The sequence below is a fragment of the Pithys albifrons genome, chromosome 8, assembly GCF_047495875.1.
Source record: "Pithys albifrons albifrons isolate INPA30051 chromosome 8, PitAlb_v1, whole genome shotgun sequence".
In the NCBI taxonomy this organism is placed as follows: Eukaryota; Metazoa; Chordata; class Aves; order Passeriformes; family Thamnophilidae; genus Pithys; species Pithys albifrons.
The window spans coordinates 33254580-33265654 of NC_092465.1; positions in this window are offsets into that span (position 1 = coordinate 33254580).

Here is an 11075-nt window from a genome sequence, read left to right on the forward strand (position 1 = left end):
AAAGTTTCGTATTCCTATTTCTTGTCTTCTGAATCCACCTTTTAATAAAAAGTTATTAATACTTACTTACATTAAGCCAAATTTTCTGTTTCATCACAAGCTAGTGGCAGAATAGAGTGTAAATTAAGCCTATCTTCTTCATTCCATCAGTCTAGGTGGAGGTAGATAAGCAAATCTGAACTCAAGAAAACTAGACAGCCTTCTTTTCTTTTTAAGTCAGACTATTTAAACACACAAGGGGATCTTAAATACTGAGTCTTATTACTACTATCTGCATGTTATCCATATTTAAAGTGCATTAATATCCAATCAAAATTGCACAATCTCCTGACTTTTGAGCAGGAGCTTATAGTTCCAGGTTATTTTGTTGAACTTTAGTACCTAGGACCAAATGTCAGTCAGTGGAATTTGTTACAGACTCTACTCCTACTGTCATGTCTATTCCTCCAGCTAAGGGTATGGTTTACTGGTTTCTATCAATACCTACTAATACTACCACTTACTGATTGTCTGTATGTACAGAGTTCAAAAACTCTTGCATTTAACAATTATTTTATACTGTTATGTAAGTATCTATGGCATAAAAAGAAGTAAATCCAATTCCCCAAATCTAAATGTTGCTACTTAACAACATTTTGCACTCATGCCCAGCAGAAAAATGTAACACAATTTATAGCTACAGTAGCATTTGCAATTGGAGTATATGTGCCAAAAAGCAATTAAACACAGTATTTTGATCTGGAAAGAAAAATTATACATAGCATTCATAACCTCTGGAGGTAAAAGTAAACAGTGGTTCTTATACTTTCTATGTAGTTTTAAAAGAGGAAATGCTCTTACAGCACAAGTAGCCTTGCAATATTTAAAAATGCCAACAAATACATGAGAAAATAGAGAAAACAAGACTATCAATATCCTACCACCTATTGTCAAAGGATACCATTCCACTCTTTGCAAGACACAAAGATTACTGCCTTTGAAAATATTCCAAGTGCTCTAATAGTATATCTTGAGCATTCTTGTCGTGGCAGTCACCAGCAAAGTTCTAATCAAAAGTGTTAGCACTTCTTAGTTATCTGATTCTAAAAACCTATGTGCCAAGAAGATGCAAACTTCACTTTGAACTAGTGGACGAGAACATACCAAAGTGAGTAATTCCCATTGTTAACATTCCACCTGCAAACTGATCTACTACACATTGAAGATAATTCAGCAGAATTAAAGTAACAGCATAAAAATTAAGGCCCCAGTGACCATGAGTAAGCTGCTTTGGAGTTAGTGCTGCACTACAGCATGGGATCTTGGTGCATTGAGAGTCATCAGTAACATTTGGAGGAAGGACAAGCCAATCTAAGCGTGAAACTGCATCATACCATGTTTTGTTCAGCACAACAATTTGTGTTCAAAGCCATCCTAGAAACCGGAGCAGGAGCGTGGGGGACGAGGGCAGCAGGTGGCTGTGCCAACACACGCGGCCCAAGACCTCAGGAATGTGGCTGCTGTGAGGATCATGTGGCACTGCCACCCTGCTATGGACCAGGTCAGAAGGGAGGAGTAAAGGGTTTAGGAATCCCTTGGGAACTGAGGCTAAACACTTACTTATAATTGAAAGAGCAAGAACACACAAAATGACTCCAACATAGAAGCAAATACCGATCTGAACACAAAAACCTCAGGGGTAAAACCCCAATCATCCTTTTCAAATCTCACACAAAAGCCTGAGTAACATCTGGCTTCACATGACCTACTGCTATAAATAATCATCAATGAACAAAGCAAACGGTTTTTCCTTGTCATTTCATCTTTACACACTGTGCATTTTCTCTTTTTTCCAAGAGCCCACTCTTAAACTGTAACAAGAGCCTGACTGGAAGGTCAGAGGTGACAGGTTCCTGTTTATAATTAGAATTGTTATCTATCAGTCACCCTACAGCTGTATGTATTTAATACCTTTTCAAACATACTGCCCAAAGGAACAATTTTGATCCATCCACATGGAGTTCATGCTTCATTTGAGACAAATGACATACAGGATTGCTTTTTAAATTAAACTCAGTTTTATCACTACACCAAAAATAAAAGTGTGCACCCTAAAATGTGAAGATATTTGCACCTACAGCTCCTAAAAATTATGTCAAAGGGTTTTTTCCTTCAACAAGCTTTGCCACTTTCTGAATGAAAACTTACAAGGGAAAAATATCATGTGATTAGTGCTAACTCACAGAAAGCTTAATTCATTGTTCTAGACAAATTTAACAGAACACAAATACAGAGTAATCTGAAAAGGTGCTCACACATTGCCATTAATTCCTGATTTAAGATGAACAAGCTTGCCTGGACATTCAGATTTTGCAAACAGTATCAAATGAAGAAGAGTGAACACAGGTGCAGGGTTCCCTGCTGCTGTCTGGTTAAACCAGGTTTTAATGGTGGATGCAGGACTCAGAGTTTTTTACTGTGAAGGAACTAGAGGTAAGCAGAAACAGAAACCTTCTGCTTCCTGGTGTAAGGTAATAACACTCCCTTCCCTCTGACCTACAGAGCATATTCTTTCACATAGAGAAATGGTTTGAAGTTGCTGGTGAGTTCATGGCCAGTGTTTGGGGCTGAGCTTAGGAATGAATCCTAAAGTTCTGCAACAAATACATATGCTTAAAGCCTGCACAAATTATCAAAGGAGAAAATAGGCTTGAATACAAGTATATACTTCCTTAATTCCTTACCTTCATATTTGCAAATGAAATGTGGCACATGTGCCTGGAGCAGGGAAAGTTCTTCCAACTTCTCCATGCTTTGTATAGGGGTTGCTCTCAAACGTGGTGTCTTCGGCACAGGGCAGTGAAGTCCATGGTCACCACGTCTACTCCTCCTAAGGAAGGGGAGTCACAGATGGCTGCTTCATATTGTGATAGTCCATTGTACCTGCAATAGCTTTGCATACAAATATTGAAGAAAACAAAATTCTGAATTAGTAGGGAACAACACTTAGACGATACAAAAAGTATATTGCACTGAACAGAAATAGCTATTTTTGATATTTTTAACACAATAAAGATGTTAATAAAACTTTGCTGGATATGATGGAATTAAAGAGGGGAAAGTGGAGAATAAACTGCCTAGTTTGTTCTGCTTTTGTTTGTTTTCATGTGCTATAGAAAGGATTAAAGTCAGAGTTTTGTTACCTTTCATACCCCAAACTTACAGACTTAGACAAATTATCGTGGCTCTGTCCCTTAAGTTCCCTTACACCTCAGAGAAAAGCTAGGAACACAAGCACTCAATCACATTTCCTTAGCTAACCTTGAATACGAGCCCAATACGTGCATTTAACAGAGAGCTCAAAAGCACATTTGGCTGGGTTTCCAAGAAGCATCTGCAGCCACATATTACACAGAACAATGTCCATTGCAAAATTTGTTTCTGCTCCTCAGAAGGAACTCTCACCTTATGACTCCTGATGGACTCCAGGAGCTGTCTTCAAGCACTGGCTCCTCCTGTCCCATTTTGGGCAGACAATGACAGTAGTAGTTTCCTTACGCAAGGGTTTCTTTCAATGCTCAGTGGGTATGTGGCCACCAGGGATACTTCAGAAACTGCAACAAGAACCAAGTTCACAACAAAAGATCTCAGTCTGTGCATTATAACACTGTACAGTGATACTACCTTGTTCTGCATATTCATATTCTTCATACTCACAACTCTCCTACAAAAAGGATCTCCATTTAACATAACTATGATACTCTTCATCCAGATAAGGCAATGGACTTACTAGAAGAATTTAGAAAGTTAGAATATCAACTCCTCCAAAATCTTAATAGCACATACCTGTGGTAAACCTAGGCCAATTTCAAGTATTTCAAAGCGTGGACTGTGAACCAAACAGGGTTTGCATTTGTTATGAGACATAGAAATTGTTCCACTTTCTGTCAGTGGAAAATGATAATAACTAATTTTTATTTTCATTTAAAGCTGATCACCTCTTGTTTTTCCCCACATGGACTTATTTACAACAGTCAGGAGTGCTGTAAATAGACTGCTCTAGCTGTAATTAAAAAGCTAATTAGAATGATCTGTAGCTGAAGTGTAAAAAATTCTCACAGAAGACAGTTGTATCAAGAAGCTTTCACAGAAATAAGAAAATTACCAAGAGTAAAATAGACATATGCTTGCATCACAACTCTGTTGCAGACAACAACAGTGTGACTTACACTTCTGTTCTTTCATTATATAATGAAAAAAGATTTTTTTTTTTCTTTTAAGCGGGTGGTGGTGGTTTAGAAATACAAGCACTTGAAGTGGCAAAATACATAAAAACTTTACACTTGTAAGTTCTAGCAAAATCCTTTGAGTTTTAGACCTTACTGGCTTTCCCATCACTTCAGACCTTAGTGCTTCCCTAGCACTGGAATGATTTTTTAACTATTTCAAGTAAAATCTTCTTCTCGTTCCTTCGTATTCACCAAAGATCAGCAGCCAGCAGTTATCCACATTCCTACAAGATACTTTTCTTTCCACCAGCTATCTCCAAAGGTCTTGAAAACTGGATGCTCCAGCCTAACATCTTTTCCCAGCTGTACCAGGACCACAGGAGGAGTGCAGTAGGACAGTCATTACCACTCACTGGTCTCAGTAGAGGTGCACTTGGCACAGGAATGGAGGAGCTGAAGCCTCAGAGACTCCTTAACTCACAACAGTTTCATTAGCAAAGTTGTTCTGGCACATGGGAATAACTGGCATTGCTCCTTCCAGCAAGGAAGAATGCACTGAGCTGGTTTTCTGGCTGTACTCTCGCTGTGCTGTGGAATCTCTGGCCTTCTCCTCAATCACTCCTCGTTTATGCTTTTTTAATGCTGTTGAAACAACTGAAGGGAGCAGCAATCCCCATCAGTTTCTACATGAAGTGACAGCTGCAAGTTGAAAGCCAGACTAAGAATTCATGATATTTCTAATCCAGCACAAGCAAAAAACAAATAAAACATGTAATTACTGAACATACATAAACGGTATGAACACATTGAAAGTAAATAATACCAAGATTGAGTGTTTAATCTCTCTATGGGCCATTCACTTAAGAATTGGACTTGATGATCCTCGTGTGTACCTACAACTCAGAACATTCTGTGATTATGATCCAAGACAATGTTAACACGCAAAGCCTATAGAGTGGTATTCTGAAAAAAACCCCAAAACACCAAAGAGAAAAATGAGCAAAAATGGTACTTGTACAGATACAGATTGTCACTGATTTAACTCCCAGAAGAGTTTCTCTCATTGCAAAATAATTGTTCTTTAGAATAAAGAAAAATTGCATATTCCTCTATTTACAGTCATTCTCCACTGTTTTTTCAGACACCCCATGAGTGATGATAAGTGTATCCTTTAATCAAGGACATGATAGATGCACATTCTGATGGGCAGGCTGTGTGTTTAGCAAGGTACACTTACAGTATCACAATTTTCTTCATGTCGCAAAAATAATTGACTCTACCGGAGAATGTGAGCCGCCAACAAGAGAGAGAATATGCTCCAAGGTACATTAAAATACATAAAGAAAAATCAAATTAGTGGTGCTTTCAGAAAACTGACCCAAAAAATTATCTTTTTGAGGCCTATTTTATTGTGTTTTCAGGTCCAGGATGAACTGATAGATGTGATATGATGAAATCACTATATGTACATCTGGCTACTTACCACAGCTAGAAAGAAGAGAGGGGTACCTGGTAAAAATGGGTTCCTTCATTGCTAAGATTAGAGGATTTTTTATCGCTGCTGTCTCAATGCAATCATCATCAGGATACTGCAGTGAGTCTCCTTTTCTGCACCCCATGAGATTTTGAGCAGCACAGATAATGCACTGGCTTGATAATTACAGGTCCAAGATTACACTTCATTGCATAAGAGAGATGATTAAATTTAAAGGACAATCCTGGCAGATATCACTGTATCATCATCTTCATACTCTATTTTTCAAACAATGCAGCTCAAGGGACATACTAAACATAGATGAAATATGATCCAGTATGTTCTTTTGAGTGCATACGAATGCCAGCAGGCTTTTCCTCAAGTACAGTATAAATAACTGTTTTAAAACTGAGAATACAAGATGCCCTCAGTGACAAATAGATGGTGAAAGGAGCATGTTCTTATTTTGGTGATGACAGAAAGCACAATTCAGCAAAAAAAAACTTTGCTTTTCCCCATTTGCTTTGAACTTGTCATTATATTTTTGCAAGCTCTCTTCATCATCTGTAAATGCTTAGCATGGGCATGTGATAGGGAATTACAATATTATAGCCCCTCCAACTATGTGTCATTGAAATTATTCTACTCTGCTTTAAGACTCAAAATGAATTCATCTGCAGGTTGGTTTAAGTGCCTCTGAAGTCTGCAAGGACATGAAGCTGTGAGCCTCAGACATACTAAGCCTTGCTGTGCGAGAGCAACAGAGGGACACCTGTCCTGCCAGAGCTCCAAAAGCCGTAGGCAAGACCTGAACTCTTAAAGATAAATACTTATGACAAGATCCATTTTTACCTGTCAGTTCAGAGAAGGTCTCTGACCACCCAGCCATCCTGACAGTAAACTAGTTCAGGAATGCTTTTTGGTTGACGCTGTCTGACACTGGATTATTCTCTTTTTTTCCTGTAAGCCATTTAGGAACATCTGCAAGAGAAAAGCTCCTTGAGGCTTCCACCTCTCATGTGAATTTGAACTCTGTTCTAAGAGCCAAGATGTTCTTTTCAACAGCTAATATCTTTAAATTTTTTGTAAGTGTGCTACAGCACCCATCAACAAGGGCTTCCTTCATACACTGGCAGTTACCACAATAGCTAGTCCAGACTAATTATTTCAGAACTCCCATTGTGAATACTGTTCCTCCAGAATAAAAAAGGGTTGTGTTTTTTTATTCTTAAATTGCTTTATTTATGTTGGAAGAAAAGATGTTAAACCATAAATTATTTTTTCTGGAATATCTCCTCTGGCAGATTTCCAACTACATTTGTCCCATCAGTAGCTAATGGGGAAGCAAAACAAAGCTCTCTAGGACTGCAGAGCATATTTTGAATCTATAAATCAACATCCCTTAGTATTAGGTCCTTGAAGAATCTTTGTTTAATTAATTTTGTGCTAAAAGTTACTCTTCTTGTACAGTTGCCAGGTGACTCCGTATCTTGTAACAATTGTTACAGTAAAAATATACTGCACTAGGTTATCATTTTCCTAGACAAAGTGAAGATATCTGAGTTTCTTGTAATACAGAATGAAAAAGAATACTGCAGATACTTTATTAGCTTTTAGGAACCGTGTCACTAAAAATCTATGTGGGGGGGAATGTGTATTTTACAAATACACGAAAGCACAGGCAGTGCAACCAGTGCTTGCAAGAGCATTAAAGGCTGAACACTGCAGCCAATTCCCCATAACTTTGGCTTGGGTCCATGTAACTCCTCGGAACTCAGTATACTTCAGTGTATCTGACATCAGAATCCTCACCCCCGAAGCAGCCTTCTTGCAGACAAAGAAACAAACCCAGTCTTTCTCAGTTTAGGCCACACTCATTCAATATGATTTTCTGTAAAAGCAGCTGAATGTGCTAACCAATCAGCTTTCATTCAGCAAAAAGCTCTAAGGAATCAAATCCATAGGAAGTTTCAAGACTGCCCTACCTGTGCAAGCTCCTGGTATACGGTACTTTGTAGCTTGCCATGCTACATCCAACTGAGAGAAATATGTCATATAAGTCTAAAAGAAATATGTCAGACCTGCATTCTTTGGTGGAAATCAGTGATCTTCATATGGGACAGAACATAGAATCGCTTCTCTTTGTTCATTTGCTGCTGGCGTCTCCATCAGAGATGGCTTGTTAGTATATGAAAGATCAGGTTCTAAATGGAATGGCAATAAAACAAATGTTACAGACTAAACTCCATTTCCATCACTTAAAAAAAATACAGTAACTAAACTCCGCTTTAAGATATCAAAGAGCTAAAGTGGTTTTGTGGGTTTTTTTTTATAGTTATTTACTAAATTGTTGTTTCCAAGTATGAAGGAAATAGTGAAGGAAAAAATTGTTTACTTTTAGAACAAATTGAATTTATTCATTAAAAATCATTTTACTGGGAGTAAAGTTCATTATTTTTAAGAGGCTGTGATAAAAATATAGAACACAAAATCAAAATACTTAGCACATCAAAAACATAAAACACAAAAAGTAAAATCCTGAAATGCTAAAATTTCCCATATTCTCTTCTCTCTGGTCTTTTGTCTTTAAAGCAGACATACTGTGGGTTTATTTTTCCCTAACATTGCCCTGTTATTAGCATGTAACATCATTTCAAACCAGTAAATTAAAGCTATTCTCATCACCAATTCTTTAATTGCTGTTGCAGATTCCAGGTTTTAAATCTCCAACTTGCAGTGTATGTCTATCTTATAAACAACACGCTCCTATCAAGCATTCAGATCTGCTCTAAACACAAACTCCAACTTCCTACCAACTGCCTTCTTCAGGTTCCAGAGCCATCTTTCAAAGGTTCTGCCAAGAGTTGTTCTTAACTTCCTTCGAACACACTGCTTAAATTTTTTTGGCGAGCCTGTAACAGCGGTGTTGAATAAACTCTAAAGACTTACACCCCAGTAGCTCATGTCACTGCCCACAGCCCCAGCTGCCCTCACAAACCGCCCATCCTCCTGCAGCACTGGAACCACGTTATCCATACTGTCCATTTACATACCGGATATAACAAGGCACATCTGCTGTGTAGGCTAACCCATCCTACTGGGTATCCTAGTAGGTATCCTTCATAATATTTCTCATGCATTTTAGCATTATGCAGCACACAGACTTGAAATTAAGCAGATTATTTAAATGTATCTAATTTCAGGACCTAGGGATGATGCACACCTCATCAAAGGCTTTAAACAAACCACTCCTCCAGTTTATTACTCTTAATGTGATAACAATTGACATATAATGTTAGGCATGTAACACATGGAACCACAGAATGGCCTGGTCTTATAGATCATCTCGTTCTGACCCCTCTGCCACAGGTAGGGACACCTTCCACAATCCCAGGCTGCTCAAAGCCCTGCCCAATCTGCCTTTGAACACTTCAAAGGATGGAGTAGCTACAACTTCTCTGGGCAACCTGTTCCAGTGCCTCACCATCCTCACAGTAAAGAATTTCTTCCTAATATTTAATCTAAACTTGCCCTCTTTCAGTTTGAACACTCTTTGAGAGATACCAACACACTGTCTTAATGTCTTTAATAACATTTTGGATCTTCTTACCTTGAACAATCATTAATATAGCATTCATATTTTAGGCAAAAGAAGAAAAGTGAGTTTGTTTCATGTTTTCTGTCACTTAAAGCCAAGAGATGCTTTAGGCTTTGTCCTTTTGGCCAGTGCACTCAAACCCTTAAACCATTCCAGGTTTATACTCAATTTGCAAATCATGCTTTTATATCTAAAACACTCATCTGTCTACTCTTGGAAAGAGAAGAATTTGCCAGGATAATTTTTGCAATAGAATTTTTTTCCTTTCAGACAGTTTCAAACAGTGTGGCCTGTCTGTGATGCCAAACTTTTTCTTTCCCCAGCCCAACCCAATTAAATTACAAACATTCTTCTTCATCTGATCACAATAGCACTAAGATATGTTAGTGTCTGTGATGCACAAGCTGAAAAAGTCCAGTTTTGCTTATGACTGGACTGCGCCAGTACTCTTGGAAAGGTCTCCAAACAGCTGAAGTTTACCCTTGTTGTCCCAGTAACATAACTACTCAGACTACTCACTAAGACGTCGGTGCAGCTCCCATCCCACTGCAAAGCAGCAGTGTCTGCTCGCTGATTCATGCAGCTATGGTAGGCAAAAACATCCCCATAAAGGCACCTTTCCAAGGGAATCGATACACTCCAGCAGCTGAGGCAGGCAGGACACTCAATTTGACCTACTTATAAATCTGTGTGTTCACCAATTTCCCAAGGTTGTTATACCCAGTATCATGAATTACATTACCCTTGAGCCACAGGGTGACATTCTTGTGTCTTTTCAATGTTCTGAGCCTCTGTGATGATCTTCTGTTTCCTTTTTCAGTTTTCTAACTAAATCCCTATAGTATTATGTTGCTGAACACAGGGCAAATGTATGTGAAGTGCTGAGAAGTTGGCAAATTGTAGCCTGCTGTAAGGGAGAGTCTGAAAGGCCACAAGTTTGTATTCTACTTGTTTATTTCATTTAGAATAGGAAAATACCTACTGTTGCGAAAATATCTAACATAGCTATCTTTCAAGTAATATTTTCATTTTTTTTCTTATTTAATTATTTTGGGGCTGTTCATACAACACAGCCCCTTGGATGAATTCGTTCTTTCCTACAACAACTGCCCATTCCTGTTTCTCTGTATTTCTCCCCAGAATGATAAATATCCAGTTGTGGACACAGGAGTGTTAGCCTCTTCTTGCTGCTTTCTTCATGTTACCTGCAGAATGGATACTTAACAAATCTTTCTGACCCATAGTTGAGCACACATGTCAAGCAGATTGGAGAGGATAAGTATTCCTAGTCACAACCCCCTCCCCCAGATGGTCACTCTACTTTAAACTGCTACTAACTTTCATAATATATATGATGGGCTTGGTCAGAGAGTTGTGTGTTGAAGCCATTCATAATACTCAAAGCAGAGTGAAGATGTCTTGTCTACCAAAATAAAAATGCAGATGAATTTTTCATTCAACTTCTAGTACAAATAGTTATTTTTTGTGATTTTATTTTTGTGAAATAAAGACAATAAAAAGTGGCAAAAAATTACCCACAGACAACAGAAGTTTTTCCCAAAGCTAGATTTTCTCTTAAGAAAGATACTTCCACTGTCTGTCATGTCATTTTGTGTATTTTCTTTTATATGGCTTTTTTCCTTCTCACTGACAGCAAGAGAACGTAAACTTCGAACAGTGACTGTGAAATCTTCAAAATACTCTCAAATTGTTATAATTATTTCAGTTTTTAAAAATGTATTAGCAGTAACATTCAGAGGATACTTTGCAATTTTCAGCAATCCAAATTCAGTTA